The following is a 26336-nucleotide window of genomic DNA, read 5'->3' as shown; positions in this document are numbered from 1 at the left end:
TCCTGTTGCAGTCGATTGGTATCATCCTCACTGTTTGCCACACCCCCAAGTTTGGGGTCATCGGCAAATTTAGAAATTCTACTCTGTATTCCAATATCCAGTTAATTTATACATTATATATCTATATCAAAAAAAGCAGTGGCCCCAGCACTGACAGTGGGAACACCACTGTCTACCATCCTCCAATCTGAAAAACAGCCATTTACCACAACTCGCTGTTTTCTGTCTTTAAGCCAATTTCTTATCCAAGCTGCCACTGATCCACCTATTCCATGAGCCTCAATTTTGTTAACCAGCCTTATATGTGGTACTTTGTCAAACGCCTTCCTAAAATCCATGTAGACAACTTCCATTGCATTCCCTTCATCAATCCTCCGTTACTTCATCAAAAAATTCAATTAGATTAGTCAAACACGATCTGCCTTTTATAAATCCGTGTTAGCTCTCCTTAATTAGCTTTAACCTCTCCAAATGCCTGTTAATTTTTTCCTTGATTATTGTTTCTAAAACTTTACCCACCACTGATGTTAAACTGACTGGTCTGTAGTTACTAGGATTGTCCTTGCACCCTTTCTTGAACAATGGTGTCACATTTGCCACTTTCCAATCCTCCGGCAGCTCCCCCACATCTGGGGGAAGATTGGAAAATGATGGCTAGCCCTTCTGCTATCTCCTCCCCCAATTCCCTTAGCAACCTGGGATGCAAGCCATCTGGACCAGGCGACTTATCCACTCTAAAATATACCCAGTCTTTCTAGTACATCCTGTCTATCAATTTTCACCCCTTCCATTGCTTCTACCTTTTCCACTTCTACCGATATTCTGTCAGCATCCAACTCCTTAGTAAACACCGATACGTACAAAGTACTCATTGAATATTCTAGCCTTGCCCTGCGCCTCTAAGCATATATCACCTTCTTTGTCTCTAATAGGCCCCACCCCGTCTCTTACTACCCGCTTACTGTTTACATGCCGGTAGAAGATTTTTGGGTTCCCTTTTATGTTAACCATTCATATTCTCTCTTTGCCAATCTTATTTTCATCTTCACTTCCCCTCTCAACTTATTGTATTTGGTCTGGTTCTCCCTTGAAGAATTCACCTGACATTCATCAAACACCCTCTTTTTGTTTCATCTTCTCTATCTCGCTCGTCATCCAAGGAGCCTTTGCTTTGGTTCCCTTACCCTTCCCTCTTGTTGGAACGTACCTAGCCTGTACTTGGAACATCTCCTTAAAGATCTCCCATTGTTCCGTAACAGTTTTTCCTGTCAGTCTTTGGTTCCATTTTACTCTGGCTAGATCCTTTCGCATCCCATTGAAGTTAGCCCTATTCCAGTTTAGAAGTTCCACTCTAGATTGTTCCTTGCTCCTCTCCATTGCTAATCTAAATCTTATGATACGATGATCACTCGTACCCAAGTGTTCTCCCACAGACACTTGGTCGACCTGGCCCACCTCATTCCCCAGCACCAGATCCAGCAATGCCTCATTCCTAGTTGGGCCAAGAACATACTGGTCAAGGAAATTCTCCTGAACACATTTTAGAAATTCCACCCCCTCCTTTCCCTTTACCTTAGCATTATCCCAATCGATATTTGGGTAATTAAAGTCCCCCGATATCACCACTCTATAGCTCTTGCATGTCTCTGCAATTTCCCTGCAGATTTGCTCCTCTACCACCCTCTCACTATTTGGAGGCCTGTAGAATACCCCCAATAGCGTGATCATACCCTTTTTGCTCCTCAACTCTAACCAAATGGATTCTGTCCTTGTCCCCTCAAGAACATTCTCCCTTTCCAACACTACAATGTCTTCCTTAATCAGCACTGCCACTCCGCCTCCCTTTTTTCCTTCCCTATCTTTTCTGAACACCTTGTACCCTTGAATATTAAATGCCCAGTCCTCACCGTTTTTAAGCCACGTTTCTGTTATTGCCACGTCATATTGCCACATGGCTAATTGTGCTTGTAGCTCACCAACCTTATTCACCACACTTTGTGCGTTTACGTACATGCATTCTAAACCCATTTTTGAATTTTTCGTAGTCTTTCTTAGTCTGCTCCTATCTAATATGGTACTACTTCTGCCTCTAGTACTACTTTCTTCTCTAGTACTATCCAACACACTCGCTCTTTTATGCACCTTATTCTTCTTTTCTACTCCTATATGCTGGTGCCCATCCCTCTGCCAAGCTCGTTTAAACCCTCCCCAACAGCACTAGCAAACCTCCCCGAGAGAATATTGGTCCCGGCTCTGTTGAGGTGTAACCCGGCTGGCTTGTTCAGGTCCCACCTTCCCCAGAAATGGTCCCAATGCCTCAGGAATGTAAAGCCCTCCCTCCTGCACCATCTCTCTAGCTATGCATTCATCTGTTCTATCCTCCTATTCCTGTACTCACTAGCACGTGGCACCAGGTGTGTTCCAGAGATTACTACCTTTGAGGTCCTGCTTTTTAATCTCTTTCCTATCTCCCTATAGTCTGCTTGCAGGACCTCATCCCTCTTTTTGCCTATGTCATTAGTATCGATATAACGACCTCTGGCTGTTCACCCTCCCCCCTCAGTGGCCTGCAGCCACTCAGTGACATCCTTGACCCTGGCACCAGGGAGGCAACATACCATCCTGGAGTCACATCTGCAACAACAGAAATGCCTATCTGTTCCCCTAACCAATGAATTCCCTATCACTATTGCTCTTCCACTCTTCTTCCTTCCCTCCCCCCCCCCCCCCCCCCCCGTGCAGCTGAGCCGCCTTGGCTCTAGCTGCTCTCCCCAGGGGAGCCATCACCCCCACCAGTTTCCAGAACTGTGAACCAGTTAGCAAGCGAGATGCACTCTGCGGATTCCTGCCTTACCTGCCTGGCGGTCACCCATTCCCTCTCTGCCTGCACATTCTGAGGCTGCGGGGTGTCCATTTCTAGAAACGTGCTTTCCAAGTATTTCTCAGCCTCGCGGATGCACTATAGTGACTCCAGCTGCCGCTCAAAATCCGAAATCCGGAGCTCGAATTGCTGCATTTGGCGACATTTCCTGCACACATGGTTGTCCAGGCCGCAAGAAGCGTCCAGGATATCCCACATGGCACTGGATGTGCAAATCACGGGACTGAGCTGCCCTGCCATGCCTCTAACAGACTATGGAGGTAATTTAGCAGAAATAAACTTAAAACTTAACAAGAAACACTCAACAGCCACCACCAATCAGCACTTCCCTCTATTTAGATAGGCTATGATCTACTTAGCAGAAATATACTCAAAACAGAACAAAAAAAACTTACCCCAAATACTCACCTCTCAGCCCCCTTGTGCCAACGCCACCTTTGAATTCTGAAGTCACTCCTTCGTTGTGTCGCTTGCCGACTGGCTCCCTTGCAGGTAGTCCGCTTACTCAGACTCCCAGGCCTCTGCTCTGCGCTGCCTTTATCCCTGGTCTCCGACTCTGTTCCTCCCGCAGGTCCGCTCGCTCAGACTTAGGGGAAAGTTTTTTTTTCCAGGGGCAGACGCATAAGTTGGAAGGGGAATGCGAGTGGTGAGGGATACAAGGAAGTGATCAGAGATTGCCTTGTCTATGATTGAGATGATGGGAATAGAGGCCATGTGAGATGGCAAGGTAGAGAGGGCTGCCATGACTATTGGTAGGAGGGTTTATATAGATGAAGAGGTTAAGGGAGGACAGGAGGGCAGTGAACTCAGAGGAGAGTGCAAGTTGAGATTTGATGGAAACTGAAATCACCGAGGATGAGAAGTCACTCAGTACAGAGGCTGAGGGAGGAAAGGAGTGAGGCTATCTCAGTGAGAAACTTGGGTGGTGCTTGGATGGGCAGTAGGGTAAGAGAATTTTAAAGGAGAAGTGAGAGGGGAGGAACAAGGTGAGGTGCTCAAAGGCGGCGACGGTGCCAGAGGAGTAGAAAGACAGACCAAGTTGAGATTTGGTGATAAGGGCCACAACGCCACCACAGTGGTTTGGGTGGGACAGATGACGGAAGGTATAGCCAGGCAGGTGGCTTCAGTATGGAGAACGGTCTTGTCTCCTGTAAGCCAAGTTCCCATCAAAGATGCGAATGAGGGACTTAGTGGTGTTGGCTGAGGTATAAATATTGGCCAGGACACTGGGAGAACTCCCCTGCTCTTCTTTGAACAGTGTTAGGGGATCTTTTACATTCACCTAAAACTGTAGACGGGACTGGTTTAACATCTCATCTGAAAGACGACACCTCTGACAGTGGAATATGAAATAATAATCAGAATTCTTTGTACAGGGTTGAAACCTGTTTCACATAACAAACAAGGTATTCAAGTACCTTCCTTACTAATACCACACATAAACTGAATATTGAATAAGTAGTATGATCCTGGTTTTCACACTTCACTTTTTTGGGTTCCAACTATAAACAATTTTAATTTGCATCAAATTTAGGGCTTTTTTATGATTGTATTGTAAAAAAGTGAAATTCAGAGCAGTAATCCTAATTATCAGCTGAACACTATTCTCTGATTTAATGTTTGCTGTCTCCTGTGCAGAGTCGGGGAGGGCGGTGGAATGCTCAAATCAAGGATTGGAGCTTGAATTCCATTTCTGAATTGAGTATTTAACTTTTATCTGCTCATCTTTCATACCAGGATGAAAAATTTAAAGAAATATAAATAATCAAATTAATATTGAAATAATTACAATTATGAATAAATACTAATTTCAAAATATTTTGATCAGATGAGGCTTTTAAAATCAGTTCAACCAGAAAACAAGGAACTCTTTTAGTAAGCCAAATACAGAATTTGTTCCAGAAATAAGGAATGCACCAAACATCTCAGATTTTCCAACTGGATAAATTGCATATTGGAGAGATTCAGGTTCCTTGTTTTGTAAAGTAGTTCTTAAATGTATTGTACCTATTGTTAACCTCACTATTTTAATCAAATGCCAAAGCAAGCATATAACTTTCTTTAAGCTTCTGAAGAATGATAAACATAAAAAATACATTCTACTTTACTGTAAAGAAACTAGTTAAGAGGAAAGTGAATTATATTAAAAGGTAATAAAAACAGAAAATGCTGGAAATGCTCAGCAGGTCAGACAGCATCTGTGGAGAGAGAAAGAGAGTCAACATTTCAGGTCAATGACCTTGTCTCAGAAGGTAAGTTTTGTTGATTTTACTCCATCTATATGATGATCAGTGTCCACAGCTTACTGTTCTTTATATTTTAAGATGATGTAGAGTTTCAGTAAGATATCTTCAATGGTAATATTTGAAAATTACTTCCAGGGCAAGATCCCTCCAGAGTCTATGCATTGCATTTTAACATCCTCTGATGCCAGGCAGGGTTTCCAACGAACAGATATACTAACCACAGTGAGATTTTTGGGAGTCCTTCTGTATAGACCAGTCGTGAGCTTTCATTTCATATTTAAATCCATTCCTTCAGTGGTTTATTGCTGAATACTTCCCTGTCTGTTCCATCCTCAGCTGTAATTACTGGTGCAAGAAGCTCTGAAATGTCTTTACCAAGATAGAGACCACACGTGCAGCTGCCACTGCTGCACCCTTTCCCCTTGTCCACATAGCCAAACCTCCCCAGTTCCCCATTGACCCTAACTCTGAACCCTCATCCCTCTCTAGTTTCTAGTAATGGGATTAATTAAGAGGGGGAAAATAGATCGAGAGTAAGCTTTCAGGGAACATAAAAACTGACTGTAAAAGCTTCCATAGATATGTGAAGAGAAAAAGATTGGTGAAGTCAAGCGTAGGTCCCTTGCCGTCAGAATCAGGGGAATTTATAATGGGGAACAAAGAATGGCAGATCAATTAAATACATACTTTGGTTCTGTCTTCACAATGGAGGACACAAATAACCTCCCAGAGATGTTGGGGAACATAGGGTCTAATGAGAGGGAGGAATTGAATGAAATCAGTATTTGTAGGGAAATGGTGTTAGGGAAATTGACGGGATTGAAAGCCGATAAATCCCCAGGGCCTGATAATCTACATTCTAGGGTACTTAAGGAAGGGGCCCTAGAAATAGTACAGGTAGATGCATTGCTTGTCATCTTCCAAAATTCTAGAGACTCTGGAACAGTTCCCATGGATTGGAGGATAGCTAATGTAACCCCACTATTTAAAAAAGGTGGTAGAGAGAAAACGGGGAATTATAGACCGGTGAGCCTGACATCGGTAGTGGGGAAAATGTTAGAGTCCATTATAAAAGATGTAATAGCAGAGCACTTGGAAAACAGTGACAGGATCGGACAAAGTCAACATGGATTTACAAAAGGTAAATCGTGCTTGACTAATGTACTGGAATTTTTTGACGATGTAACTGGTAGAATAGATAAGGGAGAACCAGTGGATGTGGTGTATTTGGACTTTCAGAAGGCTTTCAATAAGGTCCCGCATAAGAGATTAGCATGCAAAGTTAAAGCACATGGGATTGGGGGGTAAGGTACTGTCTTGGATAGAAAACTGGTTGGCAGACAGGAAGCAAAGAGTTGGAATAAACGGGTCTTTTTCCGAGTGGCAGGCAGTGACTAGTGGGGTACCGCAGGGATCGGTGCTAGGACCCCAGCTATTCACAATATATATATATATATATAAAAATGATCTAGACGAGGGAACTAGATGTAATATCTCCAAGTTTGCAGATGACACAAAGCTGGGTAGGTGTGTGTGCTGTGAAGAGGATGCAGAGAAACTCCAGTATGATTTGGACAGGTTGGGTGATTATACTGCATTTGCCATGCATCTGCCCAATGTTGATAAATGCGAGGTTATCCACATCGGTAGCAAAAACAGGAAGACAGATTATCTGAACGGCAATAGATTGGGAAAAGGGGAAGTGCAACGAGACCTGGGTGTCCTTGTGCACCAGTCGCTGAAGGTAAGCATGCAGTACATCAGGCGGTTAAGAAGTCAAACGGTATGTTGGCCTTCATAGCGAGAGGATTCGAGTACAGGAGCAAGGATGTATTGCTGCAGTTGTACAGGGCCTTGGTGAGACCACACCTTGAGTATTGTGTGCAGTTTTGGTTGCCTTATCTGAGGAAGGATGTTCTTGCCGTGGAAAGAGTGCAGCGAAGATTCACCAGACTGATACCTGGGATGGCAGGAATGACATATGAGGAGAGATTGGGTCAATTTGGCTTATATTTGCTAGAGTTTAGAAGAATGAGTGGGGATCTCATTGAAACTTTTAAAATTCTAACAGGACTAGACAGACTAGATGCAGGAAGGATGTTCCCGATGGTGGGGGTGTCCAGAACCAGGGCTCACAGTCTAAGGATAAGGGGTAAGCCATTTAGGACTGAGATGCAGAGGAATTTCTTCACCCAGAGAGTGGTAAACCTGTGGAATTCTCTACCACACAAGCCAATTCATTAAATATATTCAAGAAGGAGTTAGATATATTTAAGGCTAAAGGGATATGGGGAGAAAGCAGGGACAGGGTACTGAATTTGGATGATCAGCCATGATCTCATTAAATGACGGAACAGGCTCGAGGGACCGAATGGCCTACTCCCACTCCTGCTCCTATCTTTTATGTTTGTTTTGCATCTCCCCACGCCCTCGCTCAACTCATCTCTTCCACGAGACCTACCTCCTGCTCCCAAGACTCCATTCCCACTAAACACCTAACCAACCAACTTCCCTTCCTTACTCGCATGCTAGCTGATTTTGTAAATAGTTCCCTCTCCCCAGCCCTTTCAAAACCACCTTCATTCCCTCCTCCAAGAAAAATACCCTTGACCTCTCAGTTCCCATTTCCAACCTCCCTTTCCTCTCTGGTCTGTGAACATGTTACCTCTCAGATCTGTGCCTAATTTTCCCAGCAATTCTGTTTGAATCCCTCCAATCAGGTTTCCGACTCTACCACAGCCCTGAAACAGCTCTAACAAAAGTCGCAATGACATTTTCTTTGACATGTAACCATCCTTTCTGCTACCTTTGACACAGTCAATTACACCATCTTTCTTCAATACTTCTCCAACACTGTCCAGCTTAGTGGGAATACCTTCGCTTGCTTTCAGTCTTACCTATCCAATTGTAGCCAGAGCAACTGCAGCAATATCTTCTGTTCCCATCTCCACACTGTCGCTTCAGGAGTACCCCAAGGATGTATCTTTGGCTACCTGCTTTGCATGCTGACCCTGCGGACATCATCCACGGACACCCAGCTCTACCTCGTGATCCATGCCTCTGTGCTATCAGAGTGCTTATCTGACATCCAGTCTTGGATGAACCATAATTTCCTCCAGCTAAACATTGGGAAGACTGAAGCCATCACCTTCCACCCTTAGCAAAAACTACATACCCTCACCATCAACTTCATCCCTCTCCCCAGCCACTATCTCCGGCTGTACCAGAGTATTCATAACCATGGTGTCCTATTCAACTCATAGAAACATAGAAGATAGGAGCAGGAGTAGGCCATTCGGCCCCTTGAGCCTGTTCCGCCATTTAAATGAGATCATGGCTGATCATCCAAATTCAGTACCCTGTCCCTGCTTTCTCCCCATGTCCCTTGATCCCTTTAGCCTTAAGAAATATATCTAACTCCTTCTTGAATGTATTTAATAAGTTGGCCTCAACTGCCTTCTGTGGTGGAGAATTCCACAAGTTCACCACTCTCTGGGTGAATAAATTCCTCCTCATCTCAGTCCTAAATGGCTTACTCCTTATCCTTAGACTGTGACCCCTGGTTCTGGACTCCCCCGCCATCGGGAACATCCTTCCTGCATCTAGTCTGTCAACTCCTGTTAGAATTTTATAAGTTTCAGTGAGATCCCCCCTCATTCTTCTAAACTCTAGCGAATATAAGCCTAATCGACCCAATCGCTCTTCATATGTCATTCCTGCCATCCCAGGTATCAGTCTGGTGAATCTTCGCTGCACTCCCTCCATGGCAAGAACATCCTTCCTCAGATAAGGTGACCAAAACTGCACACAATACTCAATGTGTGGTCTCACCAAGGCCCTATACAACTGCAGCAAGACATCCTTGCTCCTGTACTCGAATCCTCTCGCTATGAAGGCCAACATACCATTTGCTTTCTTAACCGCCTGCTGCACCTGCATGCTTACCTTCAGCGACTGGTGCACAAGGACACCCAGGTCTCGTTGCACTTCCCCTTTTCTCAATCTATTGCCGTTCAGATAATAATCTGTCTTCCTGTTTTTGCCACCAAAGTGGATAACCTCGCATTTATCCACATTGTACTGCATATGCCCAATCACCCAACCTGTCCAAATCATACTGGAGTTTCTCTGCATCCTCCTCACAACACACACACACAGCTTTGTGTCATCTGCAAACTTGGAAATATTACACTAGTTCCCTCATCTAGATCATTCATATATATTTTGTGAATAGCTGGGGTCCTAGCACCGATCCCTGCGGTACCACACTAGTCACTGCCTGCCACTCGGAAAAAGACCCGTTTATTCCAACTGAGCTTCACACCCTGTCAGAAAGACAGTCTACTCCCACGTCCAGAACATTGACTGCTTCTGTCCTTACCTCAGCTCATCTGCCACTGAATCTTCATTCATGCCTTTATCACCTCCAGAATCAATTATTCCAATGCTCTCTGTAAACTGCAACTCATCTGAAACTCTGCTGCCTGTTTCCTATCCTTCCACTTGCCCATCCTCACTGACCTACCTACATTGGCTCCTGGTCCCTCAATACCTCAAATTATAAATTCTCATCTTCCTATCTTTGTAACCTCTCCAGCCCACAAGCACGCCCCCACCCCTTAAGCTTTCCGTTCCTTTGACTGGCCCCACTCTCTGGAGTGCCTTCCCTAAACCCCTCCTCTTAAGATTTTCCTTAATGCTTTTGGTCATCCCTCCTAAGTTTTCATTTTTGGGCTCAGCGTCCATTTTCCCTCACTCTTCTGTGAAGCACTTTGAGCCGTGTTTTTTTCACGTTAAAAGAGCTATATAACTGCAAATTGTTGATCAGAAAAAGAATATAACGACATAGTGTCCCAAAGAGCAGTCCTTCAGCTCGCGGTAACTTAACGATAGGAATTAATTTAAACCTAGTTGTGGGCTAACTACACTTGTAAAACGTGAAAGTTTTTTCATGCATTTCTTACCTCGCCTGTAACCAACTCTTATTTCCCCCTAGTTTGACAAGAACTCTTCGTGTCCACAAAATCTTCCTCTCAGGAAGAGGTTGACAAGACATGGTACAATGGTTGCTCTCTTAATAGTGCCGGTATTGTAATAGAGAGCATAAAAACGCGGGCCTTTACCAAACGCATAAGTGTTTGTAAATAAATTGGCTAAATTGACGAATTCCAACAAACAGCACGACAACTTAGCTATAGGGATGTTTTCAAAAGCAGTAACTAATTTGCAAGACTGACTTTTTTTTGGAAGTGTTCACGTAGTAACGATAGATGGTCTGTCAAAGATTAGCCAGTGATTGCTCAACAGAAATACGGTACCTCAGCCGACGCCAGCCAGCTATAGTAAAAGCTCCTTCCAGTGCACTTTACCTTCGTCACTACTGAGAGCTGGGGCTTTAACTATTTCAGCTCTTGTATGTGTTTGACCACTTTTAACTCTGAAACTAGGCTACTACAAATGCACCATTGACACTGCATAGCACTACCTGAAACTGTAGAGGAGGTACTCTATATACCTAAATAACACCGTGCCTCTATTTTACAGACACACAACTGACCAACACTACCAGGCTGCTGCGCTCTTTCACGGGTTAAGAGACATCCCACGCTTCCGCTCGCTGGGCGGGCGCTCGCTGCCTTGCGACACACGCTGCATCGTTTTGATTGGTCGAAACCGGGGGCGGGCGAAGCACTGATACAAGTTACAGGCCAATCAGAAATCGCCCCTTGTTGCCCGGACGACGTCTCCCTCCAATGAAGGAGCGCGCACCTGACGAGATGTCAATCACCGAGTATCTTTCCCGTAGTTTCGACGCTCTTGAGCCCTGGAGCCGCTTTCGAACGAGCGACGAGACTGGAAGCCGAGGGCTTCTCGGAGCGCAGCTTGTGCGGAAATGTAGCGGAGGGTCTGCAAACCAACCTGCAATGTAGATCCAAAATGCATCAGGGTGAATGTCTCTGAGAGACTACTTTCCCATGAAAATAAAGAAAATCTCTCAAGAATCTATTTCCCTGCTCAGTCCTCCGCTGGTCGAGAGAAGGAAGTTGCAAAAGTCTCCTCTGTATTAAGGTGGGTGTTGGAACTGTAGACAGACATTGGGTTTATTTTCTGGTGTGTAAGCATTTTTACAGGGTTAGAGAAGGGCAAAATCCGAAGCTTCTTATATAAACATATAGCAGTATATTTGTAACATTACACAAGTCATAAAATCATCGTGACAGTCTCTCGAGGCTCCTGTACCCTAATGGCTGATGCGAAGACTTTAGTCAGAAAGCTAATTTGTCCAGCCTTCTATACTATGTGGGTCTTTAAAAAGTGTCCGAGGTGTTTTAAATATGTATGATCTCTGGGGAAAGGAACTGTTGTAAACCTTTACTTAATTGGAGTTCGTCATCAGTACTGCGAAGCGTAAAAAACGCTTCATTTTACAATTTCTAATGACTAATATTTCATCACACACTCCTATTCTCTTTCAAATTACTAAGCTTCTGTAGTTAAATGCTGGCATCTTCTAACATTATGTTGCTTTTCCAGCCCACCCGACTCCGCAGTGGTTTGGGAGAACTGGTTGTTCCGCTTGATTTGATGCACGGTTTTGCCAGTCTGACAGTTTGGCGGATGAATGAGTTCATGTTTACTGTCCCAGTAAAGATTGACACTTTCCCCCAATTCAGAAAGCAAATGGGGCAGAATAGGGACCGGGAAGAGGCGGGATCATAGCTGATATTTTCCTGGCTGATTATGAACATGAATTGAAAAGGTTAATAACTAATGTCTTTATATTGTAAGATACAAGAAATAGAAAAATGGGCATATGATCCAGGAAGGTTCCTGTTTTGATCCGGGCCTGTCTTGAGTAAGTTGATCTCAACCAAAGTAATGGTGGAACTCTAAAAATGTACTTGATGTCTGTCACGCTTTAGGATTTCAGACTTTGTCATGGGGAATGAAGGGAAGGAAACCTTGGTGTAAAATGTTAAAACGCGCCTGTTGAGCTCTTAAGGGGACCTGTAAGCATAAATTCGTTTTCAGATGGAGTGTCTGGACCTGTGTCCTGGAGACAATGAAAGATCGTTTGCCGTTCCAGTCATTGTTCACACTCTTTGGGACGACTCTTTCATTTGAATTTAACAGAGGCTATATCCAAGTTAGGCTGGTGGATTCCTCTTGGGCGGGGGGAGACTAACTGACTTAAAGCTGACACTGGAGTCAGGCTTTTATAAAAAAAAACAGGGCCATTGGGACAACAATGGGCTGTAAGAAGGATGGAACAGAGGTGGGGGAGTTAGGAAATTAGCTTTAAATAAAGCAAGACATCCCACTGAATAGCCTGTTTTTTTTATTATGCAGCGATAAGTTGTATTAATGGAAATAAGTGAAACTGATTATAACAGTTCTGTATCTTCACCTTACTGGGAAATAAAGCAATTTAATGATTCGTATCAATTCAGCTCACTTAATGGAAACTTGGCCCACCACCAGGAAGGTTGAATTTTTTTTTTTTAAACTCAAGTATCTGGTCCAGATCACAAGGGGATTCTATTGTTACATCCCTGGATTATACTATCGTACAAGTAGATATAGGATAGTGTGAGTTAACTTCCATAAAAATAAGATGTCAGACTTATTAAAGATCAACTGATGGCACTGAACCTAAGAAGGTATCTACAGCAGACCTGAATTTGTTAGTGTTCTTGGATTAGGAAGGGTAAAAATGAACTTGGGTTCCTACTGCTGATCACCTAACCCTTACTGGAAAGTGTGTATATGTGTCAGTGTACAGTGAGGATAGATTGGGCCTGGCCAATTATTTTTCCTGTGGTTGAATAGCCTTTTGATGCTTGCTGTCTAGGCTCTGGCATAATCAATAACCTCTTGGGGAAGGTGTTAAAGGACTGCTGCTGCCCATTCAGCACGAGTCAATGGGAGAGAATTGAGGGGGGGTGGTGGGGAAAAGGATTTCTGACTGAACAGTTTCAGATGGTGGCAATCTGATTCTATACAGTCTTCACTAAGAATGCCAAAATAAAATTTGCACACATTTTAGACATACAGTACGACTTCAAATTGGTAGGAGATGGCCTCATGAAGGGGGCTCATACTTCTTGATTTATACTGCCATTTTTGTGTTGGTGTGCACCCAAAACTGTTGCACATTGATATAAAGGTGGCAGTCTAACCGCAGCCCTATGTTCTGTGTTAAATAAATTGTGCATGTTTTAGAAATCAAGAATTTATCTACTGATGGTGGAATTTAGTGTGGCAGGCATTGTCCTGATGATGAGTGCTAAAATTACTTGTGTAAGATAGCATGTTACATTATTGTTAAATGCTTTCATTACAGTGGATGTTGCGTCAGGGACAATGTGATAAATCAGGAGTTCTACAACCTTTTCATTGGGCTTTTTGCTTGATGCAGTTGTACTTTGTGACCAAGTGTCACATTGCTGCTTTTCTTCTCTGTTCAAACTTCTTGATAAGACAGCCTTAAAATGACAAACCCACTGACAAAATACACTAAAGCGACATTGTGGAGGTGGACCCCTCAGAAAAGTGTATTTTTTTTCCCTTAAGCTACATATCTGCATAAAACTTTTTCTTAAAGACGATTGGATAAGGGAAAGGCCACCTAATACCGAAATGAGGAGGAATTTCTCCACTTAGAGGGTCGTGAATCTTTGGAATTCTCTGCCCCACAGGGCTGTGAATGCTGAGTCTTTGAGTATATTCAAGGCTGAGATAGATTTTTGGACACTAGGGGAGATCGAGCGGGAAAGTGGAGTTGAGGTCGATGATCAGCCATGATCTTATTGGCCGTATGGCCTACTCCTGCTCTTATTATTATTTCTTCTTCCTTTTCTTCTTGTTTAAGACTACTGTTGCCATTGCCAACTTTAATGTTGAAACATTTTAAATGCAACTCTAGGTTTTAGGCCTATACTCTTCCACAGCCTCTCCACAAGAGTCATTTAAATGGCATGTACCCGCACTGTAGTGTGCATCAATACAAGATTGGTACTTTGTTAATTTTTTTGGTTCAAACATTAATTTAGTGCTACAATTTATCATTAGATTCATGAATAGAATACCACATGGGTGCTAGTATGATATTCCATTTAAACAACTCAACTGGACATAACCACTTTTGTGAATTAGTTGCTTGTCAGTTTATCATCTTTAAATCTGTTATCAAACTGCGATCTGTTTGGTACAGGTGCACTATCCCTTATCCGAAACCCTTGGGACCAGATGTTTTTCAGAATTCGGAATTTTTCGGATTTCAGAATGGTATTCAGAATCAGTATGTAACACCCTAGCAGGGGTCTGGGCAGCACCCTGTAAGCAAACACATTAATATTTCTGCAGCGAACCTTATGAATATTCACACTGAGTGGGATAAATAAAGAATATAAATAGTATTACAGTTTATTTGTACAGTAATAATTTGGTAAATTAAATAGTGGGATAAATATAGACCATAAATACTCTAGTTACGCGCCACGAAAAAACTTGAGGTTTTCGGTTTTCGGAAGTGCGGATAAGGGATAGTCTACCTGTATTATCTTTGTGTGCAACATAAGAACATACATAAAATGTGTTGTAGCATTTAGGATTCTGGATGGATGAATTAAGATGGACCGTACTCTTCTGTAAGTATCTTGTGATCAAGTAGCATATAAACAAAGCTAGATAACAACAACAACTTGCATTTATAGTGCCTTTAATGTTGTAAAACGTTCCAAGACACTTCACAGGTGCGTAATCGGAGAGAAATTGACACCGAACCAAAGGAGGAGACATTAGGGCAGATGACCAAAAGCTTGGTCAAAGAGGTAAGTTTTAAGGAATGTCTTAAAGGAGGAGAGAGAGAGTTGGAGAGGTTTAGGGAGGGAATTCCAGAGCATAGAGCTTAGACAGCTGAAGGTACGGCCACCAATGGTATAGCACTACATTTACCTATGTAATAATAATGACTACACTTCAAAAGTACTGCATTTAACATGAAGCACTTTAAGATGTTCTGGGGCATTTTTTTTTTACATTAGCTGATTTGGTCCTCCTCTTGGTAATTGGATCGGAACAACAACAACTTGCATTTATATAGCACCTTTAACACAGTAAAACACCCCAAGGCGCTTCACAACAGCATTAGCAAACAAAATTTGACACCGAGCCACATAAGGAGATATTAGGACAGATGTCCAGAAGCTTGGTCAAAGAGGTAGTTTTTAAAGATCATCTTAAAGGAGGAGAGAGAGGTAGAGAAGTGGAGAGGCTCAGGGAGGGAATTCTAGAACTTAGGACCCAGGCAGCTGAAGGCACGGCCACCAATGGTGGAGTGATTAAAATTGGGGATGCACAAGAGGCTAGAATTGGAGGAGCGCAGAGATTTTGGAGGGTTGGAGGTCTGGAGGAGGTTACAGAGATAAGGAGGGGCGAGGCCATGGAGGAGTTTGAAAACCAGGATGAGAATTTTTAAATTGAGCTGTTGCTGGACCAGGAGCTAATGTAGGTCAGTGAGCACAAGGGTAAGGGGTGAACAGGACTTGGTATGAGTTAGGATACAGGCAGTACAAAATATATACTTTAATATACACTCTATTATATAAAATTAAGATCTATGGGAAAAGAACACTTCAGAATGCTTACACTCTGGTATTATGAAGAGTGTACATGATCTACATGTCTGTTATACTGATCACAAACTTTAAATGTTCTCTGTAAGGAAGCTGACAGTTTGTATTACAGGTTGAGCGCCCAAAATCCGGAGTTCCGGAATCCGAACTCCGGGACGATTGGTGGCAGGGTCGTCCGGAATCCGTAAAATGTTCCGGAATCCGGACACCCTGTTTCCGCCGCCAGCCGGGCCCAGGCATTTCCGGGCTCGGAATGTGTTTCTGATGTCTGAAGTCCGGAAATGCCCGAGCCCAGGTTGTGATATTTCCAGACTTTGGACATCAGAAATACATTCCGAAGTCCGGAAAAACACAAAAACCGGCTCAGCCTCGGTCCCGAGGTTGCCGGATTCGGGACATTCAACCTGTACTCCTATTTATTGCTTCTAATGCATAAGTTGATGTAGGTTTCTCTTTATGCAATTATATATTTGTTTCAATCATAAAGGATTCAAGAAAGGAGGGAGCGAGAAACTAGGGAACTCTACAGGCCAGTTAGCCTGACATCAGTTGTTGGGAAATTGCTGGAATCTATTATTAAAGAAATGGTAACAGGGCACTTGGAAAATCATAATATGATTAGGCAGAGTTAGCATGGTTTTATGAAAGGGAACTCATGTTTAACAAATTTATTAGTTTTTTGAGGATGTAACTAGCAGGGTAGATAGAAGGGAACCAGTAGATGTAATATATTTGGATTTCCAAAAGGCATTCGATAAGGCGACACATAAAAGGTTGCTATGCAAGATAAGGGCTCATGGGGTTGGGGGTAATATATTAGCATGGATAGAGGATTGGTTAACAGACAGAAAAGAGAGTAGGGGTAAACGGGTCATTTTCAGGTTGGCAGGCTGTAACTAGTGGGGTGCTGCAAGGATCAGTGCTTGGGCCTCAGCTATTCACAATCTATATTAATGACTTAGATGAAGGGACCGAGTGTAATGTATCTAAGTTTGCTGACGATACAAAGCTAGGTGGGAAAGTAAGCTGTGAGGAGGACACAGAGTCTGCAAAGGGATATAGACAGGTTAAGTGAGTGGGCAATAAGGTGGCAGATGGAGTGTAATGTGGGGAAATGTGGGGTTATTCACTTTGGTAGGAAGAGTAGAAAAACAGAATTTTTTAAATGGTGAGAAACTATTAAATGTTGGTGTTCAGAGAGATTTTGGTGTCCTCGTACAGGAAACACAGAGTTAGCATGCAGGTACAGCAAGCAATTAGGAAGGCAAATAGCATGTTGGCCTTTCTTGCAAGGGGGTTGGAGTACAAGAGTAAGGAAGTCTTGCTACAATTGTACAGGGCTTTGATCTGAATTATGCAATGCACTAACAGTGATGGGAATTATTTGCAGTCATCAAACTGGCATCGTGACATGCAGATAAAGTGGAAACCTGATGAGGGAGAGTACAAATGGAGAACTAAACTTGAGAAAGTTCAAACATCCCCATCAGTTCCCATGTAACTAATTGTTTATAGTGAAAAACTGTGCTAACCTTTAGATGTTTAGTCATGGAATGTACCTCACAGATAAATGCAAATTGGTACTTCCAAAGTGTTGAAGTACTTTTATGCGCTGTCAGTTGTTTTTGCAAGCACTTGTATGAGTTTAGCTAATGTTCTATGTATTGTAACCTGTTGATAACGTGTACAGTCAGTTTCAAATCTTTACCTGAAATGGTGAAATAAAAATCATCAGAAAATGGTTCTACGATGTACTTCAATATATATGTGTTCTTAAACTAATAAATATGGCCCCAGAACTTTAGAATCATAGAATGTTACAGTACAAGATGTGCCATTTACCCCATCAAGTTTTCTACATATGAGCTACGTAGTCTAATCCCACACTCTTGCTCAATCTCTATATCCCTTAATGGTCCTCTTTTGTAAAAGCAACTATTTAATCCTCTTAAAGAATGGACTCTGCTTCAACAACAGTGTATGGTGGAGAATTCTATGTTCTTAAATTTCTGTATTCACATTACCATCTAGCTGACCAGTGGGGAAAAAAATCTTTTACCTTATCATAATCTTGAACACTTCTTTCAGGTCAATACTTAACCTTTTCATGCTCTTACCGAGCTAATCTTGTCTATGAGAACCAACTCCCGTTCACTTGACCTCATTACCACTAATAGAAAGAAAGAAAGACTTGCATTTATATAGCATCTTTCACGCCCTCAGGACTTCCCAAAGTGCTTTGCACACAATGAAATACTTTTGAAGTGTAGTCACTGTTGTAATGTAGGAAACGCGACAGCCAATTTTCACACAGCAAGTCCCACAAACAGCAATGTGAGGGATAACTATTAGCCAGAACACCAAGAAGAATGCCCCTGCTCTTCTTCGAATAGTGCCGTGAGATCTTTTACATCCACCTGAGCGGGCGGATGGTGCCTCGGTTTAACATCTCATCCGAAAGACAGCACAGCACTCCCTCCGTACTGCACTGAAGTGTCAGCCTGAATTATGTGCTCAAGTCTCTGGAATTGGACTTGAACCCACACTGAGCCACGGCTGACACCTAATCCTCTGACCACCCCATTTCCCTTCCTAGCCCCATGCTAGCTGACATTGTAAATGCTTCCCTCTCCTCGGGTACTATCCCCCTCCCTTTCAAAACTGCCATCATCATCCCCGCTTTTATATAAAAAAAAAAAAAAGAAATCCTTAACCCCTCTGTCTTTGCAAACTACTCCTCCATCTCCAACCTTCCTTTCCTCTCAATTCCTTGAATGACTTGTTCTCTTCCAAATCACTGCCTAGCTTTCCAGCAAATCCCTGTTTGAATCTCTGCACTCAGGTCTCTGCCCCTGCTATGGAACCAAAACTGCTCAAACTAACATCACAAATACATCCTCTTTGACTGCGACTGTAGTACATAACCCCTCCTCGACTTCTCTGCAGATATGCTCAACCACACCATCCACCTCCAACACCTCTCCTGCCCTTGCTTGATTTCATTCTTACCTATCCAGTCATAGCCAGAGCATCTCCAGTAATGACTTCTCTTCCCATCCCCGCGATCTTGCCACTGGAATCCCCAAGGATCTATCCCTTCACAGAATCACACAGAATCACAGAAACCCCACAGTGCAGATAGAGGCCATTTCGGCCCATCGAGCCTGCACCGACACATATCCCACCCGATCCCCGTAACCCCTACACCAACACATATCCCACCCTATCCCCGTAACCCCACGTATTTAATCCCCCTAACACTAAGGGTCAATTTATCATAGCCAATCAACCTAACCTGCACATCTTTGGACTGTGGGAGGAAACCGGAGCACCCGGAGGAAACCCACGCAAACATGGGGAGAATGTGCAAACTCCACACAGACAGTCGCCCGAGGCCGGATTCGAACCCGGGTCCCTGGCGCTGTGAGGCAACAGTGCTAACCACTATGCCACCGTGCTTCATCTATATGCTGCCCCATGACATAGGGTCAGGTTCCACGTGTACGCCGATGACTCACAGCTCTACTGCGCCACCCTTTCTCTTGACCCGCCACTATCTGTGTTGTCAAACCGGTTGTCCAACATCCAGTCTTGGATGAGCTGCAATTTCCTCCATGGGGAAGACCAATGCCATCAACATCAGCCCCTGCCACAAACTCTGTATCCTTGCTACAATTCCATCTCCCACCCTGCCTACTCTCTCAGGCTGAACTACACTGAACTTCAGCATCCTACTCAACTTCGAGCTGAGCTTTTGACCCTATAGTCTGTCCATCATTGAGACCGACTACTTCCACCTCCACAACATAGCTCGTCTCAGCCCATTTGTTGCTGAAACTCTCATCCATGCCTTTGTTGCATCCAGACTCAACTATTCCAATGTTCTCCTGACCTCACTCGCAACCTCCACGCTCAGTAAACTTCAGCTCCTCCAAAGCTCTGCTGCCCGTGTCCTATCCCACACCAAGTCCTCTTCAAGTAACACCCTGCCCCACCACCGATGGCTGTGCCTTCACCCGTTTAGGTCCTATGCTCTGGAATTCCCTCCTTAAACCTCACTGTCTCCCCTCCTTAAAACCCACCTCTTTGACCAAACTTTTGGTGACCTCTCCTAATAACTTCTTTCCATGTGGCAAACATTTTTTTGTTTACGTCTCTGTGAAGTGCCATGGGATGTTTTTCTATGTTAAAGGAATTGTATAAATGCAAGTTGTTGGTGAAAGAAGCCATAACTTCTTAAGTCTCTCTTCAGAATTGTAACCTCTTATCCCTTGTTTTAAAAAGACATGACTGCTGAATATTATCCCTACAGCTTAGATATTGTCAATAAATTGCTTATGTTATTGAAAGATTAGATATTTGCAAACAAGATCTTAAAATTACCCAATGGAAGTTTTTTTTCTCCTTAAATACTTCAGAGTTGGTAGTTTATAATGGAAGCTTAATTTCTGCCACAATGAAGGGATTCTCTCCCTCTCATGGATCACTCAGTTGAAGTACAATACTGTAAAAGTTCCCATCCAAATTCTCAACCTGCCGTGAATTGGCAACCTAATAGTTAAAAGCCCAGCAAAGGTGCAAGCCGACCTGGCCTGACCCAAAGGATTCTGTGCAGTGTTTTATTCTCAGTGGATTTTGTAGAGCCCAGAAAAAGAAGCAGCCTGATCTGATCTGAAGTGCATGTTGAAATTAACTGAAGTGTGTATAATGCCAGGCCCAAAGTTGCAGTCCTGCAGTTGAAACGTGTGATCCAACCCAAAGATCCAACTCCTGTCTGTCTATCTTGCACTTAATTGCAAACATGAATAATAGGAGAGCAGATATTTGGTTGTATCTAGTGTATTTTAGCTACAGTTGGATAAGAATAAGAGCTGGTAGAGGGAGCATGGAAATTGAATGTCATGCCTTTGTAGCATTAGTGTAGCAGAATATGTGTTGCTCCATTATGTGAAGTTTGGCTCACTAGGATGTTTTTCTGATCATTTAATATAAACACTTCAGATTCCCTTTGGTTAAGCCTCTTTGATGTTATCACAAGAATTTTTGTGTTATTCATAAAGCAATTCAATGGAATTACTAAACTGGATTTTATAATTTTTAAGTGATTGTGGAACATGTAACCTTTGATTAAAATTTCTGTACAATATGTGTTACATTAGTCTGATGGATTAGGCGTTCCTTGTAATCGAGCTACAGTGCACTATCATGAATTCCTCAGTTATTTTTTTCAAAGCCCCAGGTCCCCTTGTGTTTACCACATTTATCCTCGGACCTGAAATTGGCAGCAGTGTGAGCATTCAGCAGCCCCATTTTCTTCTTGTGAAACTGCCCCATTTGTTGTTCAAATGGCTTCCTGACTGAGGGAAGGGCGAGTGTCTATAGTGGTGAAAAAAGCATGGCTGCTCTTCTCCTCCTGTCCTTCCACCTCTCCGTAGTTTTGGTTGTGCTTACCTTGAGTCAAGCTCCTCTGCTCACCATACTAAATGATAATTGGACAAAAGTGAATTTTAAAAAGTCTGCATGTTTAACATCAGATATTTTGCATTGTGCAGCATGTTCCTACACGTGCTGTGAACAATTTTTAAATTTGTTTAGCAGTATTTTAGAATGGTGGAAAGAGGAACAGTGTGCTGATTTACATATTTAGAGTAACGCTTGGGCAAAATTTAAAAATGAATGAAAGCAGGCTAAATGCCACACTGAAGTTTAGCATTACATACATTTGAGGTTTGGTTTTAAGCCAAGTCTTTCTGTAAATCACTATTCCAAGATATGAAAAAAGAAACACTTGCATTTATATAGCACTTTCCTAAAGCGCTTTACAGCCAATGAAGTACTTTTGAAGTGTAATCACTGTTGTAATGTAGGAAACACGGCAGCCAATTTGCGCACAGCAAGCTCCCACGAACAGCAATGTGATAATGACCCAGATAATCTGTTTTAGTGATATTGTTTAAGAGATAAATATTACCCAGGACACCAGGGCTAACTCCCCAGCTCTTCAAAATAGTGTCATGGGATCTTTTACGTCCACCTGCGGGAGCTGATGGGGCCTCGGCTCAACATCTCATCCGAAAGACAGCACTCCCTCAGTATTGCACTGGAGTATCGGCCTAGATTTTTGTACTCAAGTATGCAGGTACAGCACGTCATTAGGAAGGAAAATGGAATGTTGGCCTTTATTGCAAGGGGGATGGAGTATAAAAGTAGGGAAGTCTTGCTACAACTGTACAGGGCGCTGGTGAGACCACACCTGGAGTACTGCGTACAGTTTTGGTCTCCTTATTTAAGGAGGGATATACTTGCATTGGGGGCAGTTCAGTGAAGGTTCACTAGGTTGATTCCTGAGATGAAAGGGTTGTCTTATGAGGAAAGGTTGAGCCTATACGCATTGGAGTTTAGAAGAATGAGAGGTGATCTTATTGAAACATATAAGATTCTGAGGGGGCTTGACAAGGTAGATGCTGAGAGGATGTTTCCCCTCGTGGGGGGGCATAGTTTCAGGATAAGGGGTCGCCCATTTAAGAGGGAGATGAGGAGGAATTTCTTCTGAGTTGTGAATCTTTGGAATGCTCTTCCCCATAGAGCCTTGGAGGCTGAGTCAGTAAATATATTCAAGGCGGAGATGGACAGATATTTTAGCTACAGGGGAGTCGAGGGTTATGGGGAACAGGCAGGAAACATAGAAACATAGAAGATAGGAACAGGCGTAGGCCATTCGGCCCCTCGAGCCTGCTCCGCCATTCAATGCGATCATGGCTGATCATCCAAATTCAGTACCCTGTCCCTGCTTTCTCTCCATATCCCTTGATCACCTTAGCCTTAAGAAATATATCTAACTCCTCCTTGAATATATTTAATGAATTGGCCTCCACCGCCCTCTGTGGTAGAGAAGTCCACAGGTTCACCACTCTGGGTGAAGAAATTCCTCCTCATCTCAGTCCTAAATGGCTTACCCCTTATCTTTAGACTGTGACCCCTGGTTCTGGACTCCCCCCACCATCGGGAACAGCCTTCCTGCATCTAGTCTGTCTAGTCCTGTTAGAATTTTATAAGTTTCAATGAGATCCCCTCTCATTCTTCTAAACTCTAGCGAATATAAGCCTAATCGACCCAATCTCCCTTCATACGTCATTCCTGCCATCCCAGGTATCAGTCTGGTGAATCTTCGCTGCACTCCCTCCATGGCAAGAACATCCTTCCTCGGATAAGGCGACGAAAACTGCACACAATACTCAAGGTGTGGTCTCACCAAGGCCCTGTACAACTGCAGCAAGACATCCTTGCTCCTGTACTCGAATCCTCTCGCTATGAAGGCCTGTGAGTCAGTAGGTTGTGGGTTCAAATCCAACTCCATGAGACTTATAAGAAACACAAAAAATAGGATAGGAGCAGGCCATTTGGCCCCTCGAGCCTGTGGCGTTCAGACCAAGATCAGATCTGATTTTATTGAATGGCGGAGCAGGCTCGAGGGGCCAAATGGCCTACTCTTGCTCCTGCTCCTATCCTATTTTTTGTGTTTCTTATAAGTCTCATGGAGTTGGATTTGAACCCACAACCTTCTGACTCACAGGCGAGAGTGCTACCCACTGAGCCACGGCTGACAACTCAATATATGGTTTGTTATTGGAACTTGCACACCAATTAAAAAAAACAAAATACAGCGTACTCCATTGTATGTGCAGTCTTCTGATTGGAACTTCCAATTCTGATGATGTCAGACATTTAGAAAGTTTGGAGTGCTGAGTTCTGGCATTCATTGTCTAGCCTAGTACTTCTGGCCTCCTGCAGCACGAGCTATTCCCATGCTAGTGGATGGATTATATTTCCATTATAATAATGTACATCACCCCACTGACTTGTTGCTTTCAATTGTCTGTGTTTTTATATTTAGTACATAGGAAATGTGTTCTTGTCAGTATTATTTACATCCCAAGACAGCATTGACAACCCATCCCTAGTCAACCACATAGTGAGGGACTAAAGTCACGTGTAGGCTGGGCCAGGGTTGCAGCTTCCCTTCCCTAAAGGACATTAGTGAACCGGGTGGGCTTTTATGACAATCCAACAATTCAGTATCACAACTTGCCATGGGTAGGACTTGAATTCATAACCTCTGGGTTACTAATCCAGTACCATAACTACTAGGCTGCCATACCCGTAGGCCTAGTTACTAAAATTTAGCACTTTGGTGCCCTACCATCCCTATGAATATTTCATGGAAAAATGGTGGCTATGTCAGTGGTCACCCATACATAACTATGTTTTTAAAAAAGCTTTTTTAAATCTGCAAACGAATAAAAAATATGTGGGGCAATTAATGGATTAAAAACTCTAGGATAGGATCATTATCTAGGTTTATCTGAGTAATTCTTTAATACAATAAATTGTAAGGATCACAGATCCTACAATACAGATATACAATGATAGCTTTAGCATGTTCCTTCAGTCTTCACATTTATAAAAGAAAGGTTGACAACAACTTCCATTTAAGTAGAAAAACATCCCAAGGTGCTTCATGCAATCAGACAAAAATGGGGGCAAATGAAGGCGATATTAGGAAGGTGAAACTTGGTCAAAGAGGTGGGTTTTAAGGAGGATCTTTAGATAAGAAAGGGAGGTGGAGAGACTGCGGGGTTTAGGGAAGGGATTTCCAGAACGTGAGGCCTAGGCGGCTGAAGGCACAGCTGCCAATGGTGGTTCAAAGGGAGTGAATGTTGCCCAAGAGGCTAGAGTTGGAGGAATGTAGAGGTTAGGGGAAAAGTTGTAGGGTACAAGGAGATTAGAGATAGGGAGGGGCATGGCCACAAAAGGGTTCAACACAAGGATGAGAATTTTAGATGTTGGAAGATTGGGAGCCAATGTAGGTCAGCAAGGACAGGAGTGATGGGCGATTGGGACTTGGTGCAGGATAGGTAATGGCCTCAGAGTTTTGGATGACTTGAAGTTTACAGGGGATGGGAGGCCGGCCAGGAGAGCATTGGAATAGTTGAGTCTGGAGGTGACAAAGGTATGGATGAGACTTTCAGCAGCAGATAGACTGAGGCAGGGACCCAGATGGGTGATGTTTATGGAGATGGAAGTAGTCGGTCATTGTGATGGAGGGGATATGGAGTTGCCAGCTCAGTTCATTGTCAAATAGGATGCCAAGATTGCCAACAGTCTGGTTCAGCCTGAGACAGTGGCCAGGAGAGGGTTGGAATCCGTGGCAAGGGTATGGAATTTGTGGCATGTATTGAAGATGATGATTGGAAGAAATTGCAGCTCATCCATGATTGGATGTCGGAAATGCAATCTGACAGCACAGAGTCTAAGAAAGTAGTATAATTATTATGTATCTTTATTCCTAATTGCCAATGTTACTTTATCAATAGATAAATATTTTTAAAAATATATATTTCCAATGGAATTGCTTAAGTTTTGATGTGCTCTATTCACATCTGAAGAACAAACTGAAACTCTGGTATTGCACCTGTAGCTAACTCACTCACTCATTTCTGTTCTCCATTAAAAAAAAGTTTTTCTTAAGTCTGCTTACCAGTTTACTTTATACTGTATGACTTTTGTAGCTGCCATTTCACTTTTTAATCTTGCACTTATTGTGATGTGAGCTGTAATGACCTTGTTAAAAGCTTTTTTTGAAAGTTTGGGGTAGGAATTGGTAGGCATTTTGCATCTTTCCGGGTCCAAAATGGTTGCCACAAAGTCTAATTCTGCAATAAGATGTACCGCTGGAAATGTGCGCAACACCATATTGGTTCGAGCACTCGACAGGTGTCCTTGCTCCTTCAGACCTCCTCCATCTATACCTCCAGTGCAAGGGGGGCTGCAGCTTCTCCTGTGCCTGTCATTGTCCACAATCCTCAGTTATAGTTGCCTGCAGCCAAAGTGCACCTCCTTTAAGAGATGCAGACTGCCTTTAAATGCCATCAACAATGCGTAATATTGACGCCCATCTTTACGTGAGCTGCCAGTGAACGGCGCGAGTAGCGCTGGCAGCCCGCCTATTTTATTTAAATTACTCAGAGTGATCAATTTGGAGCCTTCGTTGCATCCTCATGATTGGGTTCTCACTCTGAGCACAGTGCTCATTCTAAGCCTAAAAAAGGAACTTAAACCAACTTTACCCCTTAGCCTGCTATGGGTGGATTCTTTAGTTACTTCTATACTCGGAAAGTGCAGTCGGCTTCAGATAAAAAACATATATGATCTGTGCTTCGAATTCTAGTGTACTAAACCAGGGGTGTCCATGCTTTTTGTACTTGAGGAGCCACATGTAAACTGTAAAATTGATGTTCCCATCAATTTGCAGAAATCTAATGTTGCTGATATGAACGGGCCTTGTTCTGATTTAGCAATTATCTATGAACAAAGTAACAGTGCTAAAAACCACCCTATCCAAACTTTCAGGCCCAAAAATTGAAATGGACAAATTAGCAAATAAAAAATAGAACTGAATAGCTTGAGCTTTGACGACCGGATTGTCTGGTTACAAGTGCTACATGTGATAGAACTAGGGTTGCCAACACTGGTCGGATGTATTCTTGAAGGTTCAGTCAAGTTCTGTGTGAT

The 26336-nt window shown here is 43.1% G+C and overlaps 1 protein-coding gene across 1 annotated transcript in view; it reads left to right on the top strand.

Annotated features, from left to right (window-relative positions):
* The window catches only part of LOC147109309 (SERTA domain-containing protein 2-like), a 90575-nt gene that overhangs the window by 13003 nt on the left and 51236 nt on the right, over window positions 1-26336 (top strand). Inside the window, exon 2 of the mRNA XM_086003131.1 lies at window positions 10672-11196. The gene's annotated coding sequence lies outside the window, so the exon portion shown is untranslated. The remainder of the gene's footprint in view (window positions 1-10671; window positions 11197-26336) is intronic.

The sequence above is a fragment of the Somniosus microcephalus genome, chromosome 12, assembly GCF_052327205.1.
Source record: "Somniosus microcephalus isolate GS21.2 chromosome 12, FLI_Smic_1.0, whole genome shotgun sequence".
In the NCBI taxonomy this organism is placed as follows: Eukaryota; Metazoa; Chordata; class Chondrichthyes; order Squaliformes; family Somniosidae; genus Somniosus; species Somniosus microcephalus.
The sequence above is the reverse complement of the archived record's forward strand: the minus strand, read 5'-3'. Positions and strand labels throughout refer to the sequence as shown.